Below are 17202 nucleotides of genomic sequence, written 5' to 3' on the forward strand. Positions count from 1 at the left end.
TAGATATTTGTTTTACTTTATCTCATTATAAAGGAAGTTGCATTAATTTTTAGTATTTTGATTACAACAAAAATCAGTAATAGAATGTGATGCTAATATGACATTTGATTTTTAGAACTACTAAGTGAGAACTCTTCTAAATTTCTATAATCATCAATAAGGTATTTAAAAGTTTAATTATAGAGTTATGAAATCGTAAAGAACTTTTTTTCATTTTTAAATTAGCAGTTTCTTCGCCAAACCCTTATAGTGAAAGACGTGATAAAGTTAGCGAAGACACCCAGCCAGCATGAACAAAAGCTTGTGCCACCGTTGGTGTCTTCTTGTACACTTATAAACTCACTCAGCACATTTTGGAAATTAAAACATTTAATGTGAAAATATACTGTCTTTCACATCTTCTTTACTAAGACAAGGTCTTGAACCATCACAGTAATATCTGATTTGATCTCATTATCTCAAGCCAGAAATACCCACCGAGAACCTAGCTAACAGCTCTACCCCCACACCCTCGGAGATCAGCTGTGGGTGGATGCACTGCCAACACTTCTCTCCAGCCTGAGTATGTTCTCTGGCCAGCACTCCATCAGCCAGGTCGCAATGTATTATGTGCACTGCTCAAGACATCTCCTCTCCCCACTAGCACATAGCAAAGCCTCACAAGCTCTGAGGCATTTTCCAGTGTACTCATGATAATACCACCATGCTCTCTGAAAAATTAGCGACATAAACCATGGTTTCTTTCCCTACTCTACTAATCACTACCCAGTAACATACCACCTCGGAGCATTTCCTTCCCACTGAGTTCTACAACCAAATGTGCATCTGCCTCCTTCTCCTTCTTCCCCACTGGTAGAGTCCATGACTCCCTGTAGTTTTCAGAGTTTTCTTACAGAAACACTCCAGGATGCATGTCAGCTGAGAGGCTCACAATGACTACCAGCCTTCTAAAGACAACCATGCCCAGACATTTCCTGACTGGGAGTCTGTGCTTCAGCCTTCACTGCCTTCCACATTTTCACCACCTCTCAAGATCTGCAACTATGAAATTTAATGGCTCCAAGTATCATTCTTGGGACCTAAAATAGCCTTAACTTTCCCATCACTTGTGTCATAAAATTGACCACAGTGTCTGTATTCATGGTGATAGCCTGGAAATTCTGCTGGAGTTTTTTTTTTTTCAATCAACGTTTCCACAAGATTTTGATCTGATTATAATTTTACTAAGAAATGTAATAAGTTTAATTGGTGAGAGTTCTGTCATCCTGATCTGATGTCCTAGCACCCTAGTCTCATGCCAGGCAATCAAATGATGACCAGTGGGCTTCCTTTCCAGTGGCAAGTTTTGCAGGGGTATATAGCAGCAACAATGGGCACAACAGAGTTCTTATATGGCTAGGTGAAGAAAGGAAGAGAGGAAGGAAACCTGTATTCTGGCAGATATATTTAATCACAACAAATCACTAGATTTCCCTGCTGCCCCAGCTTTAATTGCACTTGTAACTAGGACTCTTTCTGACAAAAGAAGCAACCACCTATCCCTGACAGTGGCTGAGCAAGATGCAGAGATGAAATCATTCCAGCTTCACAGATTTCCCGTTTTTCTCTTGTCTCCATTTTCCTCCTTGCTTCTCAGGGTTATTTCAGGTCTTTCAATATGCAAAATATACTTTAAAAGACTTAATTTTCTGCTGAACACATGCAAAGGGAATAGTTTTGAGTTGCTGTGATTTTATACAGTTCCTGTAGCATTAAGATCAGTGGCTGAATAATATTTAAAATAAAATTCATGCAAGGGAGCAGCTTCACACATTTAATTTCTTTGGGTGCACATTTTACATTTCTTTCTGGTAATGTGACATTTTAGTTGGTCCTTTCAACTTTTTAAACATTCTAATTTTCCAAAATACTTGTTCCATTGTGTTTAGCTCTATATTCTGAGTTTGTATGCAAAAGAGCCCAAATCTCTTACCTAAGTACATTGTAATTCGATTCCTTTCTCTTTAAATTTGAACCTAATCCATAGATTAAATAGGACTTCTGTTCATGTTTGCTATGTAAGAGCAATCATTTCTACTTATAAAATAAATGCTGTATAATTTTATGAACCAGATTAAAAGTAAAATTAATCAGACTGAAAAACTACAACTCTTAACAAGCATTCCCCTTTGAAATTTATGTTCATTCTAAAAGGATGCAATAGAATAGATTGATTAAAAAGTAAAAAAAAAATTATAGCCATGCATGGTGGTACACACCTTTAATCACAGCACTAGGGAGGCAGAGGGAGGATTTCCATAACTTTGAGGCCAGCCTGAGATTACATAATGAATTTCAGGTCAGCCTGGGCTAGAGTGAGACTCTACCTCAAAAAGTTTTAAAACATGTAAAAATTATAGAAATGTTCAAGTATTTAACAAAATCTATTCTTTTATATCTTAATTATATCAAAATAATATTAAGGCTAATTATTGACTTCTAGTTATAGTGAAACATTCCTAAATTAAACATTTCATTTTGCTCAAATGTCAGATACAATTTCTTCCAAAAGAAAATTGAATAACATTGCTTATACTTTAGTACTCTTAAAAGGCAATTATTAACTTATATCAGTCTAAATATATGTGCTTCTTAAAATACTGTGCATAATTTGACTTTATTATAAAGATATTGAATACCTTCAGACTCTATTTAAGAGATTTGAAATTATAGGCCTTTGGTGAAGTGAGTGGCAGGGGGGGAATGCAGATTCATGGGAGACAAGTGCGGAGCAGGGAGAAGACGTCAGAAACTGGGTAAGGACAGAGCATCATGAAAAGATTTCTTTAAGATGGATTATAGTAAAACATCCTTGAAAACTGGTGTGAATGGTCCAGTAGAAAGAAATTAATGTTGCAGGAGAAAGGAGAGATGACTACTAGAGCAAATGTTTGAAGAAATGAAGGAAAGGGATGCAGTAGAAGCAGGGATTCTTCAAGCACAAAAGCCATTGAGGTTCTGGAAGCAGAAAGATAAGGATACTCTACAAAGGCTTGTCACCTATGACTTAACAGAGAGTGGTAGAAAATGGAGGAGGAGCAGCATAGAGAGCACTCTTGGAGGGAGGGGAGGTGGAGACACTGGATACTGTCAGCTATTATGCAGTGTGAAGGTCTAAGACTGATGGTCTACATTTGAAGGAGATCCAACCAGTGAAGCTCCAGTCTGCTGAATAAAGCTAGACATTTTGATAACATGGAAAACAGGCACCTGCTGTGTTTTGTCAAGTAAGACAGACTGGGGAGGAAGGGCTGGGAAGCTGAGGTAGCTTACAGGGCAGTGACTAGATCCAGGGCTTATACTTCATCAGGAGGAATAAGATGAGTGAGAATGAAGAAACTCATGGAGGAAAGGTCTTATTCCTCCTTCTTTCCTGTTTGATCTGCTAGGAATCTCTAAGTACAGTCCAAACATCACCTTCCATATAGTGTTGCCTGACCCTTTAGGCACAATTAATTATTCCTTTGCTCACTGTGGCAGCATTTTGTACATTTTCATATGCAAGCATTTATTGTGTGATGTTAATTCTGTGGTCTATGAGTATATTATCCAAGAAGACTGTAAACTTTCAAAGGGAAGAACTACATCTTATTTACTTATCCTCTTCATATTGGAAACAATGTGCAGCCTACGGGAGCCTCTCAAAGATCACTTGTTGGGTGAGGCAGGTGCTAAAGATGAAAGTGTCAGTGCCAAAATTCATGCCAAGCATTCTGGGCACTGAAGAAAGGAAGTTGGGCTCTGTGATATCTAATTAAATCATCTGGGCCAGAAAAATTGCTCAGTGGTCAAAAGGACTTGCTTGAAAAGCATGCAGGCCCCAGTTTGATTCCCTAATACCTATGTACAACCAGAAGCATAAAGCATCCATCCCATCCTTCTGGAGCTCCTTTGCAGGAGCAAGAGGTCCTGGCTCACCCTTCATTCTTCTCAGTCTCTCTCTCTCATACACACACTCTTTCTCGTTCTCTTCTCTCATCTGTCTCTCTCCTTGCAAATAAAAAATAAATATTTTAAAATAAATAAATAAATTATATGTCTACTACAAGTAACTCTTGGTCAATGATGACTTAGTAGTTCAAACTTTCTTTCTGTAACATCACTGCTAGCTACTCCCCCACCTTATGAACATACTGTCACCACAAATTTAAATTCCTGTTAGTACCAAATCTATTGTTTTTCAAAAAAAAGTCACAATGTAATAATGTGGCTTCAACAGGCTACCTGAGTAAAATGTGGACTGTATTTTCTCTTTTACATTAATCTATTACCAATTTATTAAGAAAATAAAAATCAACTGAATGTATTCTTGGATTATTCTTCCTTATGAGAAAATGTATTTTGACACACTTTATAAAAAGCAAACTTCTATAACAATCTGTAACTCAGAAAAGTTCCAGAGAATGAAATGACAAGACAGGTTCAGGTGTTGAGAAACAAAGCGGCCTCTTCTCAATGGCTGGATGCTGAGCTCGGGAAGCAGGCCAATTAAAGCACTTGGCATCAGAATACCATAATGCAACTATGAGTTGCTGTCAACACCTCTTGTCAGCATTTCCATGGCTTACTAAATCCTTGTGCTTGGAAATGTTGGCAGAACCTTCAAGTCATCCACTACTCAATTGCAACAGTCCCAAGAAAGCTGATGTTGCCCAGCAATAAACTAACCAGCATGCTCCCCAACAACAAGGAACTCACTGAATTTGATTTGCCATCTATCTAACATTGTCAAATAAGGCATAATTTAATAGAATTGTACCTACTTGGGTTCTCAGTGAAAATTAGCCCCTTCATTTTCCCCTTTATATACAATCCCTGACATAAAAATTTTTATTTTCAATAAGTTTTCAGGCTGTCATGGAAAGACTCATGCAAGGTGAAACTGGATGCAGACTTGAGACTGCAAGAGAAAGTGTGTGAGAAACATAAGCTCAGTTAGTTTAGGCAACACATAGTCATTTAATCTTGTACTAGCAGCAAGAAACCTGAATTCTTGCTTCAGTTTTAATTTTTATATATGTGTATAATTTTTAATCAAATATAATAATTCAAATTCAACTTTGGTTCAAGAGTAATATTTACCTCCTTATAAAATCTGACAAAGCTTTGGGTAAGTGTTACAAAATACTTTTACGTCATATGTTTGTTTTTCCTATTCTCCCTAAAATCAATATTAAGAAAATCAGCATAATTCTAGTTGACCTATAAACTAAGTTGAGAGCCTTGATTATAATTGACACAAAAGTAATCAACTCCCATAGAATCTTTTATGTTTCCACGTCACACTGAAGACTTATGAGAGCTGAGTAAGCAACTTGCTCAATATCACACAAACCTTCTCCCTCCATCCCTCTCTTCTTTACTTCCTGCCTTTAGGCTTGACATTTTTTTGTAGAGTGCCAGGGGTCAAGTCTGAGATTTCTCTCCTGTTATAGCAGTGTTTTGATCCCAAGCTGCACCTCCAACCCCAGTGTTGCACAACTGCATAGAGGTGAGCAGCTCAAACATAGATCTGCTTGGCTTAAGAATCTGAGCAGAAATAACTAATGGTTATAGTAATATTCCTATTAATCATGTTATCATAGTATGTCCTGCAAAATATGAGCCTCAACACACTACTAACATGAGTAAGGATTATTTTGTAAGATGCATGGATGTCCATAGTGGTTTATGTCCATTCTTGAAAGAATTATTAATGAAAGAAACAGAAATTGGTAATCCATTCCCTACTACAACTAACACTGAGTAATAGCAAAGAATAAATTTAATTGAAAAGTCATAAGGCTTATGAAAGAAAAATATAAATGCTTTTTACATAAATTTTGTAAATGGCATTGATATACAATATTCAATAGGGGCAACTTAATAAGGCTGTGTCAAGATATTGATTCTAGAAACAGTGTCAGTAAAAATCTACCCATGGTAATTTGAAAATTGAGAAGATTTTAATGGAATCTACTGAAAAACAACATCCTATTTCATACGCTTTTTAAATCAAACCAAAAGACAGGAGTGTCTCAAGCATGTATGGTAAAACCGAGTATAATACATCCAAGGAGATAGAAGGTCAAGTTCAAGCTGTCCCTTAGGGAATGACATTCTGAGAGACAAGATAATCTGGTTGTTGATGGACACGTCCAGCTATGATAAGTGTGACCAAGATGCTTTTACTTTTACAGCCTGTGTCAGTGTCTGTGTGCTGGAACTGCAGTCCGATATGTTCACAGACAAGTGCATGCATTCTGTCCACACTTAATATAATCATTTGCTAAATTCTAGCTCTCTGGCACTTTCTGAAAGTTATCTAACAAGTGGAGTAGTTTGTTCAGGTCAAATTCTATGCAGTTGAACCTTCTCTATTGAAATAGTGTTTCATTGTGGAGCTCAGTGGCTGTGTCTAGCAGGGAGGTTCTGTAATGTCTGCATAAAACAGCATCATTCTATCTACCTTGGATCATCATTATTCAGACAATACCTTCCAGAGTTAACTGCGGAAGGATCCTTAGCAAAGAAGCAGAATCATTGCCTTTCTTTTTTTTTTTTTTTTTTTTTTTTTTTTTTTTTTTGGTTTTTCGAGGTAGGGTCTCACTCTAGCCCAGGCTGACCTGGAATTCACTATGGAGTCTCAGGGTGGCCTCGAACTCACGGCAATCCTCCTACCTCTGCCTCCCGAGTGCTGGGATTAAAGGCGTGCGCCACCACGCCCGGCTCTGCCTTTCTTATCTATGACTTATAATGAAGAGTCCCTAGTCCTAGACAGTATTGAAACCTATTTACAATAAACCACACAGCTCTGAACTGGATCCCCCCACCACACACACACGCACAAAAATGAACCACATGTTTGATGTGTACAGGTAAGTTATTTAGCAGGGCATAACTAGTGAATGGGACCTAAAAAGAATCAAACTTCTTTGAAAATATTGAAGTGAAAACCAGAAATTGAAACAGCATTAATACTGATCATTATAAGGAGGCATGCAGGGATGGAGAAGAACCTAGAGGCCCCACTGTCAGCTGAACCCTATGATAATCACACTAGCTTTGGATGTCCACCTTTAACAGAAGTGCTTGAGGCTACAGTAGCCAGCAGTCTCAGTAGCTTTGGATGTCCACCTTAACAGAGAATAATGAGTCATGAAATCAGGTTTGAATAGCAACAAGAGACACTCAGCAAGTATAATCGCCTAAGGCACTTCCAATGTAAGAGTTTCACCTAGAGACAAGCGTCCTAACCACCCCCAGAGGCAAGGTTCATGCCTTGCCATTCTTAGAGACTGCCCCTTCCAGGTGAGTCACCATCATGGCAACTTAACACCTCACAGGGACTTTAAAGGCAGCATCAGGCGGTTGGACTCATCCTCTACATCACGGTCTGTACTTTGAGTGTTTCCAAACTCAGCTAATAGAAATAACATTTTCTAGATCCTGTGACTCATCTTAGTCTATTTCTTACACCCACATCCAGTTATTCAACAAGTTCTGTCAAATCTGTCTAATTCATTTATTTATTTCCTTCTGTCTGAACTCTCTGCCCCCAGAGGCTGGCTTCTTTTTTATCATCCAAATCTCAAACCAAATATCACCATAAAAGGTCTCTGATGACCCTCTAATTTAGTGTAGCCACTCCCATCATTAGAATTTTCCAAGCAAGTTTCTACATCACAGTGATGACTACTATCTCAGGTTTCTCTATGAGGACAGGGCTCTTGCTTACTTGTCTGTACTGTATGCTCACTACTTAACAGACTGCCCAGTGCATGTAAGTGTACAAACATGAGTACAGCATTCAAATTCATTCATTCTGGCATTTACTCAATAAGCGGTATTTATGTGATAGTGTGTAAAGTATAGAACATACAGTGATGGTTAAAATAGATACTATCTATGCCCTCATTAAGCTGATATTTAACCAGAGAAAGTTATTGATATAATGAACATACAACTAAATGTCTAATTACAGCTATAAGTCCCAACTCTCAGACCTGTGTCCCTCTTTTAAAACTCCATTGTCTTTGCCTTAATTCAGTTATTGTTATCTCAAGTCTAAAATATCAGTCACATATTTCTCTTCTGCCTATTGTCACCCTCTATTGTTTGTCCAAAGCTAAAATATAACTACAATGCCACTCCTCATATTAAAATTTTTAATTTGGCTTTATTTCTTTATAACCTTAGAAAAAAATATCAACACTCCCTGAAGATAATAGCTCTCAATGACTTCCTTTTATCTGTCTTTCACTCCGTTCTTCATAGCAGCTCCTCTTTCTTACATTCTTAGTCACCCGAATTCACACCCTTTTCTCTGAATTTTGGTATTTATGGTTTCTTTAACCTGATGCTTCTTTGGTTAACTAATTCCCTTTCACTCCAGAGACAAGCAACTCTAGACAGCCTCTTGTAACCCATTCAGATTGGCTCAATCATCTCTCTACTGTATTCTCCTGACCAAATATTAATAATAGAAAATGAGAATTTTTACCTTTATTAATTTATTTGAGAGAGAAGGAGAAAGAGAATGAACATACCAGGGCCTCTAGCCACTGCAAATGAACTCAAAGTGTATGTGTGACCTTGTGCATCTGGCTTACGTGGGTCCTGGGATTGAACCTGGGTCTTTTGGCATTACAGGCAACTGCCTTAATCACTAAGCTATCTCTTCAACCTGTAAATGAGAATATATAATTGTTCATAACTATCTATGATTATTTATTTACTGGTGTGTTTCCCTTGAGGCCCTATGAGTTCACATTCGCCACCCTTTATCTAAAGTTATGGCAAGTATACAAAAATAAATGGCAGGATACTTCTTAGAGAGATTAATAAATAGATGAATTTGCCTGGCAAAGTGAAAAATATCTAATGATATTCAACAACATGGTTCATTGCCAGTGGTCTCTGGGTGTCTCATGTTCTTGGCATCTTACTCAAAGAACTGAAGAAAGGTGCACACAAGTAGTTATACAGAAAGACACTTTATCAAAACGAAAGCAATAGTAAATGTATAAATTATCCCAAGGCACAAGGTACTAAAGTGAGAAGGATCAGGGACCACAGGAAGTGTCTGAAACTTCTCATGATAGGATTTTAACTGCTAGGGGCACAGTTAGTGTAGTGCTCTGGTTTGATTGACAGTTTGGGTTATACAATATTTTCCTCTACTGCATTTGTTCCTTCCCATAATACATCTGATCTTAATCATATGTGCAGCCAATTATACATAAGCATAAAATGATAAATAGGGGTTTCTCCTTAATCATTCTGATACTGATTGGGGCTGGAGAGATGGCTTAGTGGTAAGTGCTTGCCTGTGAAGCCTAAGGACCCCAGTTAGAGGCTTGATTCCCTAGGACCCATGTTAGCCAGATGCACAAGGGGGCGCACGTGTCTGGGGTCCATCTGCAGTGGCTGGAGGCCCTAGGACACCCATTGTATCTGCCTGTTTCTCTCCCTCTCTCCCTCTCTCTCCCTCCCTCTCTCTCTCTCTCTCTCTCTCTCTCTCTCTCTCTCTCTCTCTGTCACTCTCAAATAAATAAATAAAAATGAACAAAAAAAAATTAAATAGATACTGATCACATAGAATCAAAGCTAAGGAGAGGAGAAAACTAGTTTATTGTTCAAATCAGCATGCTTGCACAGCCCAATACAGGTTACTAGGTACACTGTGAAGGAAATGGATCTGTTCTCTACTCAAGCCAAGCAATGTCCAGGTGCCCAAAGTATTCCCAATGCTTGCCTGCTTCAACAATAAAGAGATACTATTAAGAATGCAGTAGAAGCTAGGCATGGTGGCACATGCCTTTAAGCCCAGCAGTCGGGAGACAGAGATAGGAGGATCACCATGAGTTCAGGGCCACCCTGAGATGACATAGTGAATTCCAGGTCAGCTTGGGCCAGAATGAGACTCTACCTTGAAAAAAAAAAAAAAAAGAATGTATTAGAGGGGCTAGAGAGATGGCTCAGAAATCAAAGGCACTTCCTTGCAAAGTCTACAGGCCTGGGTTTGATTCCCCAGAACCCACAGAAAGTCATATGCACAAATTAGTGCATGTATCTGAAATGTTTGCAGTGGCAAGGGACACTGATGCCTCCATATTCCACCTCCCCCCCCCGTTAAGAATTAAAAAGTAAATAAAAAGAATATATAGAGGAGCTGGAGAGATGGCTCAGTGGATAAAGGAACTTGCTTGCAGAGCTTGACAGCCTGAGTTCAATTGCCCAGTACCCACATAAAGCCAGATGCACAAAGTGATGCATGCATCTGGAGTTCATTTGCAGTAGCAGGAGGTCCTGGCATGCCTATTCTTTTTCTCTTTCTCTCTCTCTCTCTTTCTCTTTCTCCCTTTCTCTCTCTCTAAGAGGTATATTGACAAGAGCAGGATACTAGAAGCCTATTTTGAATCTTCCAAACATTACCGGTCAGCACTCAGAAATTTGAGCACTAAATTATTCTGTTTTGTTGGAGGACAGTGCCAGTCTGCAGCCTTGTGTTTACAGGATAGCAATGGTTCACAGCCCTGCATTGGAAGTGTCACAGACAAGGCAGCGTGGCAATTATACCACCAGATAAAAGATAATTTGCAAGGTTTCTACTACTGTTGAAATCTTGCTTAGCACAAAAACTATCAATGCCCCTTGGTCTTCATGAGAGAGGGTATGGGTAGAACCTTTGTGTCAGTGATAGAAGGAATTGCTGACAGGTAAAGAGAATACTGTACCATACATTCAGGAAACTTGAGTATTTATAGAAACCAACAAGATATAGTATATGCTGGGCTGGAGATATGGCTTAGCGATTAAGGTGTTTGCCTGCAAAGCCAAAGGACCCCAGTTCAATTCCCAGGACCCACATAAGCCAGGTGCACAAGGGGGCGCATGCATCTGGAGTTTGTTTGCAGTGGCTGGAGGCCCTGGCATGCCCATTCTCTCTCTCTCCCTCTCTAAGCCTCTTTCTCTTTCAAAATAAATAAATAAAAATAAAGTTTAAAAAAAAGATCTAGTATATGCTATAACTTATTTTCCCCTCCTCCACCATCCAGGATGGAATTTTTATGGGCCTAATATTGTGCAGGTCTTATGCGAGTAACAACAATGGCCCTGAAGTCATAAATGCAATAGCCACTTATCTTCCGGAAGACATCATTGTAAAGCACTTATCCCCATCCTCTTGCTCTGTATTCCTTCTACTCCTATTCCACAGTGGTCCTTAGCCTTGGAGGAGGTGATATATATGTCAAAGTGAAGTTTCTAGTCTCCCCAATAGTAAATGCCACTGCAAAAAGAAGCCTCTTTAATCAAAGGTTACAGCAGCACTAATCTATGGGCATGAAAATATTTACTGGGGAATTTGATTGGCACAAGAAATCCATTTAACCAAACAATAGTAGCTTCCCTTCTAGGGCCTATGAACTTCACAATCCATAGGATTTTAGCTAGGTTAACTGCCTCTAGAGACAGAATGGGCATGTAAAAAAAAAAGTATGAAAATAAGGTGAATCTAATCATTTCACCTGAGAACATTGCAGCTACATCAGACTACTTCTACCTTATTCTCAGTGAAATCAGAAGTAACTTCCCTTGTCTGAAAAGGATATGTGGTGTTATATTTTAGCCATGATCTTAGCAGAGGCTTCCGTTGACCAGTTAGAAGCATACATCTAGTTTCCAGAAAATTTTCATTAAATATCTGCTGTATTCCAGGAACAAATCTCCATAAAACCTAACTGAAGGAATTGCTAAGGGTACCTAGTAGAAGGTGTTAGCACTAGTTAGTACCAGATTCCTATAGTCAAGAATCTAAAGCCCTTAAGAGCATAAGCCCCTGAAGACAGATCCCTATGTGCAGATGACAAACATAGAGCTACTGAGCAAAATTTCAGTCATTTCAGGAGCCAACAGGCAATCAGGGTGACCAGAAAAACTTCAGAGCCACCAGCAGTGATAGAGGGAAACAGATTCCTAGGTGTCACTGCCATCAGCTCTTTGTGATAGATGGACAATTTGAAAGAGAGCGGTTTATTTGTAGGCATCCAGCTATCAATAGTGGGCTTTTATAATGGGTAGGATGGAACATCTTCAAGTGCTGAAGTAATGAGACTCACGATGATTTAGCTTTAAAGGTGTTATTATTTCTTACCCTCAGATCTTGGAATCCAGGGCCATGGAGGGTGAGTCTTGCAGTGGCAAAAATTGGCTATATTTATTTCCTTCATTAGTAGATCTAAATAAAATAAAAGAATAAATGGTAAGAGATGAGAGAAAGGGGAAGTCTTCTCCCTGTTTTCTCTTCACCAAGATCATGGGTTCTTTACAACTGTGACTTTCCGAGCAGGCAGGATTTCCCTGCAAGAAAGGGCAGAGCTATGCTTCTGGGATAAAAAGCAGTGTGAAGGGGAAGAACTCATGTGTGAGATGTGGCAGCAACTCGGTGATGGAAGGCCTGTCCTATGCTCCCTCCATGAAGGAGCATAAAATCATCTTTGAATTTGGTTCTGGTAGCATCAGGCTTTTCAAGCACTTATCAGATTAAACTATATATATATATATATCTCCAGGTATCCAAGAAAATGAAAGGAAAACCTCATAATAAAATCATAACAATCACCAGGTCTCATGATGGTGTTATTCAAAGCAAAGTTTCTTTTCAATTAGCTTGCAAATAAATTGGCTACTGCAAATGCCAATTCTACATCTGTGCTCCTTCAGTAATTACTGCCTACTGTCAGAGCTCCATTAAGTTCCCATGTCTGAAATGATAAATGCATAGCTCTGATGATGATTGCTAGGGATTTCATGAGTTATTCTTGGAATATTTTTTAGAAATATGATCTGTGTTTTTCAATACTTGTTAATTGACTAGGTTTATTTATATATTAAGTTCACAATAGGAATAATATATCACTTCTTCATATTATTGGGGACAATGGTATAAAAATAATTAAGCCATAACTTGAGTACAGGGAATTTCACAAAAATTTTTATTTTAGTTCTGATTAAGATCTCCTTGCAAATTCTTTATTCTTCAGCCTCTCTTAATGTTCTTTCTATTTTGAACAGATAGCTAATGTTTTTCCAACATAGCCTTTTAGGTACTTTATCAGTAAAACACCTTCTACAGAGCCAGGCCAAATGGTGAACTTTAAAAGATCCACTGGAGAACAGTAAGCTGAGAACGCAAATTAGGAAGATACAGAAATGAGCAAATCTAAGGAAGCTGAAATGAGGAATCTGAGAACAGAATAAGGAGTTCATCATGTTTTAGTTGCCAAGAAACCACAAGCAGCAATTCTAACTTGCACAGGCAAGTTTCAATTGCAGCATCAATAGCATAGGCTAAGGAGGGTGTTATTATATCAATAACATACCACTGCAGCTCAGGCAAGTCAAACACCTTAAGTTAGATTGGCCAGAGAAAAGCAAGTATAGAGTCAGTCCTAGAAATTCTTTCATTATCACCAAATGTGGCCATGGTGAAAGGACTAAAATTCAGAGATCAATGGAATGAAGGGAAAATGGCTTATAAGGAAGTAAAAGATAGCCAGCATGTGGCACATACCTGTAACATAGTACTCAGAAGGAAAGCAGATGGATCATGAATTCAAGGCCAGCCTGGGCTTCATAATGAGTTTAAAAATAGCTTAGGCTATGTAATCTGCCTCACCTCACAGAAAAAAAAAAATTAGAAAGTCCAGATAAAGACCCATTCCCCATCACTTCATATGTTACCTGAATACAGAAGTTTCTCAATACAATTTACTTCAGTGAATAAGAAATAATTCTGACCTGTACCAGAAGTTGCATGAGAGGAGAGAGCAGGTTATGTGCAGCACACACACACACACACACACAAGTAAGAAGTAGATAGGTACAGATGATAGTGCCAGAGAGAAAGATAAGGATACTGCAAGGTGAGCTCCTTCCTACAAGAGGCTTAGGGGTCTGCAATCAAGGGCAGAAAATATCTTAGCTGAGTAAAGGAAGAAATACTTCCTGTGAGGTCAAACAAGAGTGAAGCACAGAAATAAGGATAAATAAGAAAAAGAAGTAAGAACAAGGTGCCAGTTACTTCAGTTCCCAACAATTCTCTTCATATTGAACTCTTGTATGAAAACTTGTCTCACCATCCAATATGAGCCATTTGCTTCAAAATTTTGACAACTTTCCATTCCTGGAATTCCCTATTTTTCATTATATAGTGAGCTGGAATGTAAAAACAAAAATCCAAATGGCAGGCTCTCTTAGAATTTTATCTTGATTTCTGTGAACAGATTTTCTCCCTCACCCCTTTCTACCTCTTACCACACTCCTTATTTTGGAGAGGCTTGTAGGCTGTGTGTAACCCACCTCCCATATGTCGATTGAGCTCCTTTGAAGTACCTTAGCACATCAAAATAATATTTCAAAATGCTGAAATGTGTATTTTAGAACAAAAGCATTTCAAATGTTGATTTCACTTGGAAACAATTGTATTCAAGTAATTCAACCGCTTAGAAGTTAAAAAAAAAAAAAATCTATGGTTGAAGTTTTCCTGCTGTTTAGCTAAAGACTCCTCTGACAAATGACCATGTTCTATAATAAAAGCATACTCATAATTCACTGTTTGAAAAAAATCTCAAAATGACATGCAGACTAGAAAATTTTATACAAAGTAATTTAAGATTAAAATGTTACTTGCCTATGGAGATTTATCTATTGCTACCCTTGATGTTTAAGGAAACTGTTTGTTCTGTGCTCTAACTTCAGAGTCAAACCATATGCTATAATGCTTCAATCTTTCAGCTGGTGTTGAATTTCAGCTGTTTTCATAGTGAGATGGGAATGTTGACTGCTATGTTGCCTTTCTGTTGGACAATTTCATTCTTAAGTAATCTGTGTGGCCTTTGGAAGGGCATATAATCAGGCAGAGATTCAAGACAAACCAGTAACATGCAATTGTCTCAAGTATCAGCTATTATGTTATGCATTTCAAAATCACCCAAGGAAAATAGACAAGGAGAATAAATGTACTTAGCTTAAGCTTTGGTGTGAGCTGTATAGCATCATGCATGTGTGACTTGTTAATAAATACAGTCACATATTTAAAATATTAAGATAGTTTTTGTGATATTTTGCACATGCTGTATTGTCTTTTTATGACCAAAATAATAATGTGAACCAAATAAGAATGTATCAAAAATGAAGAAATGTAACTAATCTTCTAGAAAAATCTAGAAGGCAAGATATTCTCACAAAAAGTTATTCATGTGTTGCCTGCTAAGAAAATATAGAGATAAAAAACTTATTCTGTCTATTACATTCCAGTGTTCATACTTTATACAGTTACATTTTAATCACGTGCCAAGTTCTGCTTAGGTAACTAACAATCATGTGGGTTTGAAGACTTTTCTTGCCTTTCTATGTAAAAATGCTTTAAAATTAATGTATACTAACTAAGCTGTAGGCAAAAATACTGTAACAAAACATTTTCATTTTTAACTGAAAATATAAGTCTCTTTAGAGAAAAGAGAAAATTTTAATGTAAAGAAAGTATTCAATCATCATTTAATATTATGTATAGCCATAACTACATTCATCTGAGAGATCATAATTTGCTTTGTGTTTTGCTATTCAAGCATATCCAGTATTTTAATCATCTGCATTAATAAAATTGTACTATTTATGTCAATAAAATTTAGTAGTTCAAAAATTGTGACCAAAAAATATATCATTAATTGAAATATGTGATTGGTGACTGTTTAGGGGGTGTACAGAAAATTAAAGGAATAGTATGATTGATTCAGATTATGTTTGATAAGAATCTGCCATAAGTTATGAAATTGTTCATTCTACAACCCATCAAATATGATGAATGCAGGTGCCCCATCAGTAAAAGTGACCATGTGTAGAAGAATAACAATTTGTCTTTAAAGATGGTTTCTTAACTGATTTAATTCCAAGTATCTATGGCATATTAATCTGAGTTGCTGCATTATTTCCAGAGATGTTAGTTGTTTTTTTTTTAATTTTTTATTTATTTAATTGAGAGCGACTGACACAGAGAGAAAGACAGATAGAGGGAGAGAGAGAGAATGGGAGCGCCAGGGCTTCCAGCCTCTGTAAACGAACTCCAGATGTGTGCGCCCCCTTGTGCATCTGGCTAACGTGGGACCTGGGGAACCGAGCCTCGAACTGGGGTCCTTAGGCTTCACAGGCAAGCGCTTAACCGCTAAGCCATCTCTCCAGCCCCAGAGATGTTAGTTTTATAAGAGATTTTTTTCTGATATGTACAAGTATCATTTTCCAATCAAGCCTAATTTTTACGACACAAACTATACGTATTTTAATAAAGCCTGAAGAAACTAGCAAAAGATGTTACTTATTGGAAAATAATATTTGTTTTCAGTCCAAACTTTTTCCCATAAAAAAAGGTTTTCGTTTTTGTTTTTTTGAGACTCAATCTCAGTGTTTAACCCTAGCTGTCCTCGAACATGGAGTCCTCAGCTTCCCAAGAGCTGAACTATAGGCATGAGGCACCAAGTCCAGCAATCAGGATTCTCCTAATGAAGTATATAATACCTTCTCTTAGAGGTATATTTTTGATAAACGTGTATGTTTATCAAGTGATGCCTTTCTTACATAAAATCTTTTTAAAACACTACATGATTAAACTGACTTATTGTACATATGGGAATGTGAGAGAAGAAAATTCTACAGGATAGGATACATTTGCAGTTTTGCTCTTTTCAGGGCAAGTTTCACATTGAAACTCAGGGAAAAGCATCAATGGACCTGGCCTGATCTTCTGCCATGGTGAAGCAGGCATGGGTACTGCTTGAGGTTGTGGAATGGCTCCTTTCGATGAACATGCACTCCTTGGTTCTACGAGGCGCTGTCTTCATGAGGAGACTCATAGCTGGGAATCATTTGGGGAAGGTCTGCTGGCTCCTTCAGGAGTAAAGCACATGTTCTGTCTTCCTCTGGGACTTTAACTTCCTGGTTCCCTTTTATATAATATTTTTGCTACTCTTCGTGCTGTGTTTCTTTTTTTATAATCTTATTTAAAAACTATTTCTATGCAATTACATTAAACCAGAGTAGTTTTCTCCCTGTGTTGTAGGCCAATCGGTAATATTTTAGTCACCTTCTGCCTTAGGAGTTCCGTCTTTTGGGCATTGAAATTGATTT

The 17202-nt window shown here is 37.8% G+C and overlaps 1 protein-coding gene across 17 annotated transcripts in view; it reads left to right on the forward strand.

Moving 5' to 3' along the window:
• Lrrc7 (leucine rich repeat containing 7) overlaps positions 1–17202 on the forward strand; it is a 468470-nt gene that overhangs the window by 249605 nt on the left and 201663 nt on the right. The window lies entirely within an intron of this gene.

Source organism: Jaculus jaculus, chromosome 19 (assembly GCF_020740685.1).
Source record: "Jaculus jaculus isolate mJacJac1 chromosome 19, mJacJac1.mat.Y.cur, whole genome shotgun sequence".
In the NCBI taxonomy this organism is placed as follows: Eukaryota; Metazoa; Chordata; class Mammalia; order Rodentia; family Dipodidae; genus Jaculus; species Jaculus jaculus.